Raw genomic sequence first — 14,244 nt, 5'->3', positions numbered from 1 at the left:
CACAAACATCTACGTACTCCACTAGTCAAGAACTTTCCATTGATCCCATCTAGAAGGAAATCACTATGCATCTCATGCTCCTCATGCCCATAGAAAATATACATCTCCAACCAAGGTAGAAACCATCAAGAACTCTCCGAGTTCCCCTTGCACAAACCAGACCTGCCAGGACTGAATCCTTCTAACTCGACCAAGCTACGCAAGCCATCAAAACCTAAGAGCATTGCCACAAAATACCTGTAGGAACTCATTACCCCATACACACCCAAGGATTTAATCATATCCTTACCATACCGATCCGACCTACTACCAAGCTATCTCATTTATTCGAGTTTCCTTCTGATTCATCTTCAACTTGATATTCCCTTTTGTTGTAGAACCACAATTCCTTAACCCAGACTCACCACACGAGACCCAAGCACAAAACTACACCGTCTAAGACTCATAAGCTGCTGAATACTTTCTTAAATATTCCCAAAAGCACCACATTCAAAATACTTTACTCTGAAGAACTTCCTGCGAATCTAAATCTGTTACCATTACCTTCCTGATACTGATACATGGAATCCCATAATAAATATAGAAAACACCATAAGTCTTGACATCTTCCAATGAAAACTCAGTCTCTAACCACATATACAACTTTAAAATACCCCATTGTTACATGTAGAATCTTGAACACATTAGAACCATTCTCGAGAGTCATTCACTCTATTCAAACTGTAATTAGTCTGATCAAATGAACCGAACAACCCGTGCCTCATTGGCACTCTGACACCGCAGAATGTAACCTCATCCCAATACCACCAAGTAACTTCCTTGCTCTATGCACCGAGCATTCTTGCCAATAACAACTCGAGACATCTCGTGATTCTCACACACCTATGAAGCATAATATGATCTTCGTCAAAATTTTCCTTTACTCGAGCCATCCTTGCTCTCAATTTCTGCAAGCCATAACTGATTCACCAGCACGCCTTAAACTGGAACCAACATAGCATCTAACCGTGCAATCGCCTAATCAATAGCAGACTCCCATACTTGGCTTGAAGCCATAGATCAACACACACTCAATAACTCATAACGATTATACTCTATTGATGCCATGATACCATAGTGAGATTAAACTCAAATCTTTTATAAGCTTGTGAAAACACATATCATCTAGAATTTTAAATCTTCTGCAAATCTCGCATTCCACTCTCGCAACAGTTACACCCACTCTCTAAGCAACCCAATGTAAATTGCAACACATATCCTCCACTCGCAAATGAGATCTTCCAATAGACACATAAGGATCGCACAACCTCAGAACATTTCGCAGGAAACAACCCACCTGCTTGCCTCTAACTAACTTTTCTGTATACCTTCCACCATCATAAATTGTTTGCAATCAATTAGTCTTCCTGAGTCTGAACTCATACTGCAACATGAAATTTACTTCACTCACCACTGGGAAACATGAAAAGATCCTTCACACGCCCATAACTGGGGGTTATACCTCGAATCAAGATGGAATTGAAGCACCTAATAGTTCTTCTATCTTCTAGCAGACCTTTCTCATCACCTCCAAATCATATGGATACATCTCGCAGTACTAGCATACTCATCACATAGTTATCCATCTGTCACTCCCACTAGCAGGGACACTACCGAACATGTGAGTTCAAAAACACTTGTTCACACAATCAGCACCTCGGTGCTCAAGCAATAGGCAAAGATCCGGCCTCAAGTCCTCAAGACTGGCCCAACATCAACTCACAGAGATCACATCTCGCCCCTCGATCAGGGAATCATAAGTCATCGAGGCACATTTGATACTGAGCGTTCATGCGCTCATACGAACACGTGGAAGGAATTCAAAGAGTTACATTTCAAGCTGAATCAAGGATGCACGATAAGAATTCAAGAATGTGAAGTTTTCCTAAAGGTTATGCAGCCTCTCGAGGATAAATATAGACGTCTCTGTACCGATCCATGAGACTCTACTAAACCTGCTCATCACTCGTGTGACCTATGTAACCTAGGCTCTGATATCAACTTGTCACAACCCTAACCCCGAACTCGGTCGTGATGGCGCCTCTCGTGAAGACAAGGCTAGCCAGTTCAACCCAACTCAACTTTTAAAGCAGTTAATCAACATGAAAATAGTCTAAACATGATTTAAACAATACTAAATAGCAGAATATCGATAACAAATATGGAAAGTCCAACCTGACACAGCCCTAACCGGGGTGTTACAAGTCACGAGTATCTATTAGGGTATAAGTACAATTGAAAGTCTGAAGTGTACAAATACATAATAATGAAATGAAGAGAGAGAAAAGCAGTGATGCGAACGCCGGCAGCTACCTTGCTAAACTCCGATGACTCTGCGTCAGATCAACCAAAACCCACTACCGGGTGTAAAAATACCGGAATCTGCACAAGGTGCAGGGAGTAAAGTGAGTACTCCAACTTAGTGAGTAACAAATGTAAATAAAGACTGAAGGCAAGAAATCACGTAAAGCATATCAAGATGTTATATAGAAGCAGTTCAAAAACCAGTAAGAAAGCAGTGAAGCTATAAAATTTCTTTAAACATCTTAGCTTAGTTTAAACTTCTTTGAAAATGGCTTTTTCAATAGTACGCAAATGAATGCAAAACAGTTAGTGCAGATAAGCACAGAAATCTTCCCCTCAGGCACAAATAACATAGTTAACGGGTAAATGACAGGTAAATATGAAAGATAACCATATAAAGGTTCGCCCTTCGAGCTCAATGTCAACAACTCTGCCCTCAGGCAATATCTCAGAACAATACCAGTCTCTTGGGCAATCACATAGAATGGTACCATCCCCTCGGGCAATCACATAGAATAATACCAGCCCCTCGGGCGATATCTCACATCACAATGGGTACCCGCGCTCACTGGGGGTGTACAGACTCCGGGAGGGGCCCCTTACGGCCCAAGTGCAATATCAAGCCATCTTGTGGCATCAAATATAGACCCTCGACCTCATATCAGTCAAGCCACCTCGTGGCGTATATATCTCAGGCCCTCGGCCTCATAAACAATATCAACAAGCCACCTCGTGGCATACATATCTCAGGCCATCGGCCTCAAATCAGTATCAGTGTTTCCTCACAACTAGGTCCTCGGCCTTACTCAGTCAAAAATACTTACAAGCCCCTCGGGCATTAGTAAACAGTATTTTTCAACCCAAAACATCATTTAAAATATCATTTAAGTCTCAAAACGGATTAAAAATGGCTGAGTAGTAATACAGTGGAAAATAACATGACTGAGTTCAATTAATAAATCAAAACAGTGAAGAAAATCCCCGAAGGGTTCTAATAGTTGGCACGAAGCCAAAATATGGCAATCAGCCCAAATCATGATGATAACATATAAGTTTCAGTCAAATGCGCGGTAAAATCATCAATCGGGACGGACCAAGTCATAATCCCCAATAGTACACGACCCCATGCTCGCCATCAAGTGTGTGCCTGACCTCAATATAGCATTACAATGTGCAATTCGGGGTTTTAAACCCTCAGAGCATTATTTATAATCATTACTCACCTCGAACCGGCTAAATCTCTAACTCGCGACGCCTTTGCCCCTCGAATTGGCCTCCACGCTCGTCGAATCTATCCAAAATCAGAACGAATGCATCACAATATGCTAAGGGAACGAAGCCCAAGCGAAAACAATCAACAAAGGGCATGATTCCCGAAATTATCAAAACCTGAGCCCCGGGCCCACGTCTCGAAATCGGATAAAATTTACATTTTCAGAATCCTCATACCCTCACGAGTCTAACCATACCAAAATTATACAATTTCGGTATCATTTGGTCCTTCAAATCATCATTTTATATTTTTAAAAGATTTCACAATTTTATTCCGAAATTCCATCCCAAATCACAAATTAAATGATGAATTCAATGATAGATTCATGTACTCTAGCCAAATCTGAGTTAGAATCACTTACCCTGATGAATTTCTTGAAAAACCTTCAAACAATCGCCAAAATCCGAGCTCTCTAGGTCAAAATATCAAAAAAAAAAAACTCGTATTTATAGAGTACCCCACAGATTTCACCTCCGCGGACCGCACAAAATCGACCGCGGTCCGCACAAAAACGACCGCGGCCGCACAGGCTTTCCTTTGCAGTGATAGGCTTTCGTATTTTGGCCATAACTTTCTATACAAATGTCCAACTTGCTATATCTCTACCTTTCTGGAAACTAGATACGAAGGGCTACAACTTTTGTTTTTGAATCATCTCAACATTCCTTGTAGATCAAAAGATATAAGCTCCTAAAGTAGGACTAGTGAAATATTCCTCACCGCGGCCGTACTGCATTTTGTGCGGTCCGCAGAGCACATACCGCGGCCGCACTTCATTTTGTGTGGTCCACACAACACATACCACGGCCTCACTTCGTTTTGTGTGGACCGCACGGGTGGGTTCCGAGGCCTGCAACCCTTCTGGACCTGCTACAGCTATGATTTTCGGCCTAAAACATCTCGGAACCTATCTAGAACCTACCCAGAACTTCAAACCAATTGTACCAACACATCCCATGACATCGTTCAAACTTGTTCAAAATTTTGGAATGCTCACAACAACATCAAATCACCAATTTAACATAGGATTCAAGCCTAAGAACTCCAAGAACTCTTAAATTATGCTTTCGATCAAAAAGTCTATCAAATCTCATGCGAATGACCTGAAATTTTGCACACACATCCCAAATGACACAACGTAGCTAATGCAACTCTCGTAATTCTATTCCGATCCCTACATCAAAATCTCGCCTATCAACCGGAAAACGCCGAAATCTCAATTTCGCCAATTCAAGCCTAAACCTTCCACGGACTTTCAAAATGCGTTCCGATCACGTTCCTAAGTCCCAAATCACCTAACGGATCTAACCAAACCATAAAATTTCCAATCTGAGATCAAATACACACAAGTCAAATGTTGGTCAAACCTTTCAAATTTTAAGCTTTCAACTTAGACTATTCTTCCAAATTCATTCTGATTACCCTGAAACCCAACACCAATGATTTACATAAGTCATAATACACCACACGGAGAAATTCATGCCCGAGAACTGGAGAGCGAAGTACAAAAGCTCAAAACAATCGGTCGGGTCGTTACAGAGCAAGTCTATGGTACGTCTTCTATGGTACATGAATCTTATTTTGAAAGTGATTGAATTCGATCTATCTTGAGGTCCAAATTATTCTTGAAATTTATTGTTTGTGAAACTCGTCTTTATGTTTGGGCTAAGGGCGCATGATTTGCAAAGGAAAGGACACATCTTAAGCCTCTATGTTAGAGTAAGTGAGCAGAATTTGAAAATTACTTGGTACTTTTGAGTTGAGTTTTGAGGCTAGGATGTTATGGTATGGTGCATAGTCTGCTTTAAATATTCTTGGCATGATGATTTAGCGAAGTTGTTTGATGAAAATGTCAAAAAGTGTAGTTTGATTGCTCGAGGACGAGCAATGGTTTAAGTATCGGGTTTTGATGGTAGGCAAGGAACCCGTATTTTAGTCGTATTATGCACTCTATATACTGCAATTTACTTGCGTTTGAACTTAAATAAAGATGATTCGCACTTATTATGTATTTTATGCCTTGCATGAACTGATTCCGAATTACACTACTAAAAAATCTAGTTTTAGCGACGGACAAATTCTGTAGCTAAATAGAAAAATTCGTCGCTATTCTCATTTAGCGACGGATTAGCGACAAATTATCAAACAATTATGCTAGCTACGGGCTATTTAGCGACAGATTAACGACGACGTTCGTAGCTAATTCCAATTTTTTTATAGTGAATTTAAAAATATAAACTGGAGCTAAATTGAACAATGATTTGAACTCTGAGTAAAAGCCCAAGGAATTAAATAAGGATCGTGTTTGGTGGTCAAGGACCAAGTCTGGATATCAAAAAGTGAGAAAAAAATTTTACTTTGAGAAAATTGCACTACCACGCTACGGGGCGCGTCGCTAGGCGCAGGATGCTAGTGCAAATTTTCTGTGGAGTGTAAAAATCAACCATCTGAAGTTATCCACTGGCACGGTGCATGGTGCGCCGAACCCTGCGCCGTGATTGTTCAATTTTATTAGAGTATTCTCCCTCTTCGGTTTGGAAAGGGCAATTTTGTCTGGGCTCGTTCCTATATGGTATAGAGGATTTTTGACCTTAGGAGCTTTTGGAGAGCATTGGAGGCTTCAAGACACAAGATTTCATCTTCCTTCTACCAATTTAATACGCTAGTTTGGATTGTAATGTTGGATTAATGCTTTCTATTTCTTTAAGTCTATTTGTAATGAGTTTCTCCATATCTATAGAGTAGTTTACCTTAGGGTTTGACATAATTTGGTGACTTGGTTGTTCTTTATGGATTTGACTATTTTTTAATTGCATGAATTTAATGCAGGAGCTTTAATGTTAGTTGTGATTTTATTCTTTATAGTGTTTAATCGAAAGAGGAACATTTTATTGAATATTATTGCAGCGTATGCCTTAGTTTATGTTGGTGATTCTTTGAAGTAATAGAGAGAGCTTTTTGAGCTATTGTTTAAATTAAGATTAAGAAATATTCGCGAGAAATTTCTCATAGATCATTCCTACCAATAGATTCTTGCAAATTTTACCGCACTTCACATTAGTTTATTTGAAAATTTTAGATTTAATCGAGAGAGGAATATTAATCGGAAGTATAAGCTAATCACCTATTGAATTCGTGAGAATCGGTAGAATCTTAATAGTAAAATATAATAGTGACAAATTCACGATAGCAGCCTTGCACCTATCATGTCAAAACCCTTATTCTTCGTCTTGATAATTGTAGCAACCCGAAATTCCCAAATTCGGGACCGTGATGGCGCCTAACATTTTACTTGCTAGGTAAGCCAATGTTAGCTATAATTATTAACCATTTTGAAGAATTCAAATCAAATGATAACAACGAAACAGAATAGTTTGAAATGGGGTGATAAAATAATAAATGACGTAATCCAAATACAATCCCTGAAACTGGTGTCACGAATGTATGAGCATCTAGAGTACTACATATAATGGTTTGAATAAAACATAATTTTCTGAATCAAAATAAATAGCTAAGATGACATAGAAGAGGACTTCAGGGCTGCGGACGTTGTGCAACTATACCTAAAGTCTCCACTGATAGTTGGGCAATCCTACTTAGCACCGGTGGGACCAACTCCGGTATATGCACAAGAAGTGCAGAGTGTAGTATAAGTATAACCGACCCTATGTACTCTGTAAATGCCGAGCCTAACCTCGATGAAGTAGTGACGAGGTTAAGGCGGATCACTTACAATAACCTGAAGACAATAATAACAATATTAACAACAGGAAATACATGAATGGAAGTAAAGCGGTTAACTCCTAAAAATGAACTTGAAATCCAACTACCAGAGAGCCCAGAATAATAAGTCTCATTAACTCATCTCAAAATACTAAGGCAAATCCGACAATCACAAACAATTACAACATATATAATCCATTGTGGCGCGCAACCCAATCCCACCATATCATCATCTGTCAATATTATATTCTGTCCTTATTCCGCCATTTTAGTTCATTATCTTTCAGTTTTTGTTGCATTGTACAACCCGTTCCCCAAATAATTTCAATCAACAATAGCAATTCAACAACAAAAATTTCTACATCAAGAGAGTAAATGTACGAGGCAATGAAGAATCACATAATAATCAAAGAATCTCTAACAACTCGAATGTCTCAACCTTACCAACTCATCGATATCAATCAATTAGACAACTCATACCAGTTAAACCATATTATAGAAAGCTATAAATATTACAAAACTATAAGGCAAGTAAGACATATGAAAATTTAGATATGCAAGTAAAGCAAGTAGAGACAAGTAGCATACAAATATGGAATTTTGGAAGGGATGGACAATTTAGTACAAAAATAGCTAAATGACAAGTAACAATCATGGCATAGAAGTCAATAAAACATGTAGAAATTAAGGCATGAAACAAGATATATCATGAATTAACGAAAACATGGAAGCAAGTATCCTAATGGCGAACATAGACTCATCACCTTGCATATACGTTGTTTCCCATATAATTCACATAACACTTAATTCAAGGTTCCCTAATTCCCTCAAATCAAGGTTAGACCCAACACTTACCTCACTCCGCAACTCAAGCAATCAATCAAACACAGCCTTGCTTTTGAACAAGCCTTTAAACCAACCAAATCTAGCAAGGTATTGACCAAATAATTCAAAATAAGCTTTAGAAACTACCCACAAATGGAAGAAGTTTAATTTTGATCATTTTTTAAAAAAGTCAACCCCGGGCCCACTTGATCAATATCCGAGTTCAGACCAAAACTCGATTACCCATTCTAAATTTCAATTTTACACCCCCCCCCCCCAATTCTACCTAATTCCCTAGTTTCTACCATAAAAATCCTAAATTTGATGTTGAAAACTCATGAAATGTAATGGATAATTGAAAGGAAATGGATTAAACTTACTTACCAATGAATTTGGAAAGAAAAATCTTTTGAAAAATCGCCTCTAGAGTGTTTAGGGTTGAAAAATAGTGTGAAATGAACTAAGTCCTGTTTTCCCCCTTTTTTACCCAGCTGTGGGTGTCACAATTGTGAAGTCACGTTCACAATTGCGGACACCGCAAATGCGAGACAATTGTCGCAAATGTGAACCCTTCCTTAGAGCCAAAAAAGTTGCAAATGTGAAGTTCCCTCCTTCGCAAATGCGACCAGCATCTTTGCAATTGCGAAGGTATACTGTTTTGCCAGGCATCGCAATGTGACCAAGTGATCGCAAATGCGATCCTGAGTTGTTCGTAATTGTGAACCATTTCTCGCAAATGTGAGGTTACCCAATCTCAGGCCGTGCTCGCAAATACGAACTCTTGCTCACAAAATCAAGGCTCGTAATTTCGAGCAAGATCTCGCAAATGCGAGATCTGCAGCAGACACCAGAGCTGGTATCACACTAGCAATCTTCACACTAGCCAAACTTATCTAAAACATGTCTGAAACTCACCTAAGCCCCTCAAGCTCCAAACCAAACATGCATACAAGTGTAATAACATCATACAAACTTACTCGCACAATCAAATTACCAAAATAACATCTAAATCTGCAAATCAATCCTCAAAACGAATGAAATTTCAAAGTATAACTCAATAACACTAGAATCGCATTTAAGCGTCCGAATCATGTCAAATCAATTCCGAATTGCACCAAATTCTACAGACAAGTTTCAAATAGCGATACGGACCCATTCCAAGTTTCAACATCAAAATCCGAACCCGTGAGCTAAGAATTCAATTTATGGTTAAACTTCATAATTTTTTTCAACTTTCAAAATGCTAGTTTTCAACAAAATAAGTCAAGTCAATTTAGGGACCTCAAATCTATATTCCGGGCTTACGCCCAAGTCTAAAATCACGATACGGACCTACCTGAATCTCCAAAACACTGATCCGAGGTCATTTTCACAAAAATGTTGACTATGGTCAACTCGAGTTATTTTCAAAGCCAAAAATCATGTTTTCTTCACATTTTCACATAAAACCTTTTCAAATAGTCACACAGACCACGCACTCAAAACAAGAAATATCAATCGAAGAGAATGGAGGTCTCGAAACATAGAATCAAGTGATAATACTCAAATTGACTTATCGGGTCATCACATTCTCTGCCTTTAAAACAAACATTTGTCCTCGAACGGACATAGAAAGGTACTTGGACAAGTGAAAAGGTGTGGGTATCTACTACGCATATCGGACTCAGACTCCCACGTAGTTGCCTTGATCGACTGACCTCTCTATTGCACTCTAACTGACGGATAACTCTTAGACCTCAACTTCCGGACCTGCTGGGAAAAAATGGTCATTGGCTCCTCCTCATAAGTCAAATCCTTATCCAATTTGACTAAGATGAAATCTAATACATGGGACGGATCACCGTAATACTTCCAGAGCATGGACACAAAGAACATCGGGTGGACTGCTGGTAAACTAGGTGGCAATGCAAGCTTGTAGGCCACCTCACCAACTCTCTCAAGGATCTCAAAGGGTCCGATATACCGAGGGCTACTCTTTCCCTTCTTCCCGAACCTCATCACACCATTCATGGGTGAACCCGGAGCAATACTCTCTCTCCAACCATGAATGCAACGTCACGAACTCTCCGATCGGCGTAACTCTTCTACCTAGACTGCACCTTACGAAGTCGATCGTGAATCATATTGACCTTTTCCAAGGCATCCTGAACCAAATCAATACCCAACAATTGAACCTCTCTTGGGTCAAACCAACCAACTGGCGAACGACACTGCCTCCCATATAGGGCCTCACAAGGAGCCATCTGAATGCATGATTTGTAGTTATTATTGTAGGAAAACTTTGCAAGCGGCAAGAACTGATCCCAAGAACCCCGAAATCCATAACACAAGCGCGAAGCATATCCTTTAATATCTGAATGGTGCACTCGGATTATCCGTCCATCTAGGGGTGAAATGTTGTACTCAAATCAATCCATGTGCCTAAATCATGTTGTACGGCCCTCCATAAGTGAGATATGAATTGCATACCCCGATTAGAAATAATGGACACCGACACACCATGAAGATAAAAAATCTCGCGAATATAGATCTCAGTCAACCACTCTGAAGGATAGATAATTTCCACCGGAATGAAATGCGCCTACTTGGTCAACCAATCTACAATCACCCATACAACGTCAAATTTCTTATGAGTCTGTGGGAGCCCAACAACAAAAGCCGTGATAATACGCTCCCACTTCCACTCAAGAATCTCAAGCCTCTTAAGCAAATCGCCAGGCCTCTGATGCTTGTAATTTACCTGTTGGTAATTCAAACACCGAGACACATGAGGAACTATATTTTTCTTAATTCTTCTCCATCAATAATGCTGCGTCAAATCCTGATACAACTGTGGGCCTTCTCTATAATCAACTCACAAAGCCCATCCACATTAGGCACATAAATCTGACCTTGCATCCGCAACACCTTATCATCTCCAATAGAAACCTTCTTGGCATCACTGTGTTACACCGTGTCCTTAAGAACAAGCAAATAGGGGTCATAATACTAACGCTATCAAATGCGCTCTTACAAAGAAAACTAAGAAACCGTGCAAGCAAGAACTCGACTAGGATTTGAAATATCTAATCTCACGAACTGATTGGTTAAGGCATGAACATCTTATGCTAGCGGTCTCTCACCAAGTGGAATATATGCAAGGCTACCATACTCATAGCCTTTCTACTCAAGGCATCGGCCACCACATTGGCTTACCCTAGATGATACAAAATGGTGATATCATAGTCTTTTAACAGCTCTAACCACCTCCGCTACCTCAAGTTAAGATTATTTTGCTTAAACAAGTACTGCAGACTCCGATACTGTGAATACCTCACACGACACATCGTAGAGGTAATGCCTCCAAATCTAAAATACGTGATAGATCACCGCTAATTCTAAGTCATGAACAGGGTAATTCATCTCATTAAGCTTAAACTGTTGAGACGCGTATGCAATCACCCTGCCATCCTGCATCAATATTATACCAAGCTCAATACGTGATGCATCACAATACACAGTATAGGATCCCGAACCCGTAGGTAATAACAATACCGAAGTTGTAGTCAAGGGTGTCTTGAGCTTCTGAAAGCTCAACTCATACTCATCAGACCACATAAATGGGGAACCCTTCTAGGTCAATCTAGTCGAGGGGCTGCGATGGATGAAAACCCATTCACGAAGTGGCAATAATAACTTGCCAAACTTAGGAAGCTCTGAATCTCTGTAGCTGAAGTAGGTCTATGCCAATACTGAACAACCTCAATCTTCTAGGATCCACTTTAATGCCCTCGACAGATACAACATGCCCCAAAAAGGCAACCGAGTCCAAACAAAACTCACACTTTGAAAATTTGGCATACAACTGACTATCTCTCAAAGTCTGAAGTACCACTTGAAGATGTTGCTCATGCTTCTCTCGACTGCATGAGTATATCAAGATATCATCAATGAAGACGATCACAAGAGAATCTAAATAGATCTTAAATACCGATTCAACAAATCCATAGATGTTATTGGGTCATTTGTCAAGACAAATGACATCACTAGGAACTCATAATGTCCGTACTGAGTTCAGAAAGCTATCTTAGGGACATCCGATGACCTAATCTTCAACTGATGGTAACCAGATTGCAAATCAATCTTCGAAAACACTTTGGTACCCTGAATCTAATCGAATAAGTCATTAATCCTCGGCAAGGGATAATTGTTCTTGATAGTGACTTTGTTCAACTGCTGATAATCTATACACATCCTCATCGAACCACCCTTATTCTTTACAAATAACACAGGCGTACCCCAAGGTGAGACACTAGGTCTAATAAATCATTTACCAAGCAAATCCTGCAATTGCTACTTTATTCCTTCAACTCCGGTGGTGTCATACGGTATGGTGGAATAGAAATGGGCTGAGTGCCCGAAGCCTAGTCAATACAAAAGTCAATATCCCTATCGGGTGGCATCCCCGACAAATCTGTAGGAAATACCCATGGAAACTCACACACAATAGATATTGAATCCATGGAAGGAACCTCCACACTAGAATCACGAACAGAGGCCAAATATGCTAGGCATCCCTTCTTAATCATATGTTGAGCCTTCATATAAGAAATAACTTTGCTAGTAGAATGGCCAGAAGTCCCCCTCCACTCTAATCGGGGCTACCCCGGCATTGCTAAGGTCACCGTCTTGGCGTGACAGTAAATATAGCATGATAAGGTGACAGCTAATCCATGCCCAAAATAACATCAAAGTCCACCATATCAAGAAGCAAGAGATCTACACTAGTCTCAAGCTTCCGATAGAAACCACACGCGAGCAATAAACACGATCTACAATAATAGAATCTCCCACAAATGTGGATACATATACAAAAGCACTCAAAGAATCACGAGGCACAATCAGATATGAAGCAAAATAGGATGACACATAGGAATAAGTATAGCCCGAATCAAATAGAACTGAAGCATCTCTATGGCAAACTGGAACAATACCTATAATAACAGTGTCAGATGAATCTGCCTCGGGTCTAGCTGGGAAAGAATAAAAATAGGGTTGAGCCCCACTACTCGGGCGACCCCTAGATGGCTGGCCTCCACCTCTAATGGCATGACCTCTACCTCTAACAACATGATGCTCACCTCTAGCTAGTTGTGCGGGCAGTGGAGCAACCGGTGCTGGCATGATGGCACAAGGACCATGTTGATGTGTGTTGCTCGTCAATCTAGGGCAATACCTCTTGATGTGACCTATGCCCCCACAATCAAATCACTCCTTCGGCTGTTGAGGTTACTGAAGTTGAGGCTATCCCTAACAGCCCGAATAGCCGATGTAGTAACTTTGAATCGGTAGTGCACTAATAGGAGCTGAAGGTGCACTGAATGATGGCTACTCAGGATGAGACCCATAAGAACTACGATCACCCGAAGAACCGTGGGCTACCTAAAGAGCTGACTGAATCGGCCTAGGAGGATGACCTCTACCAAAAGAACCTCTGCCTTCTGATGAGGCACCACTGAAGCCACCAAAATGATGGGGCCTCTTCTTAGATTTCGACCCTCTATCCTGACCACAAACCATCTTGATCCGTCTAGCAATCTCTACAGCCATCTGGAAAGAAATATCATCCCCCGGTCTCCTTGGCCATCTGAAGCTTGATGCCGAAGATAAGACCATCAATAAACCTCATCACCCTCTCTCTCTCTATATCTGTAGAAATCGACATAGCAGCATGACGGGCCAGGTCCATAAATATGGTATTATATTGGGTGATGGTCATGCCACTCTGCTAAAGGAGCTTAAACTACCTACGGTACTCCTCTCTCAGAGTGAAAGGAATAAACTTCTCCAGATATAGATGCGAAAATTGATCTCGGGTAAGTGAAGGTAAACCAGCTGGTCTGCTCCGATCAAAATCCTGCCACCACCTCTTGGCAGAATGCAGAACTGGTCATCTGGAAAATTGCAAAGTCGACCCCATTGGTCTCAACAATACCCATGTTGCGCAACACCTCATGGTAATGATCCAAGTAATCATGTGGGTCCTTAGAGGGTGCACTACTATAATGAATAGAAAATAGCTTGTTGAACTTATCCAACCT

The sequence above is a fragment of the Nicotiana sylvestris genome, chromosome 5, assembly GCF_000393655.2.
Source record: "Nicotiana sylvestris chromosome 5, ASM39365v2, whole genome shotgun sequence".
NCBI lineage: Eukaryota > Viridiplantae > Streptophyta > Magnoliopsida > Solanales > Solanaceae > Nicotiana > Nicotiana sylvestris.
The sequence above is the reverse complement of the archived record's forward strand: the minus strand, read 5'-3'. Positions refer to the sequence as shown.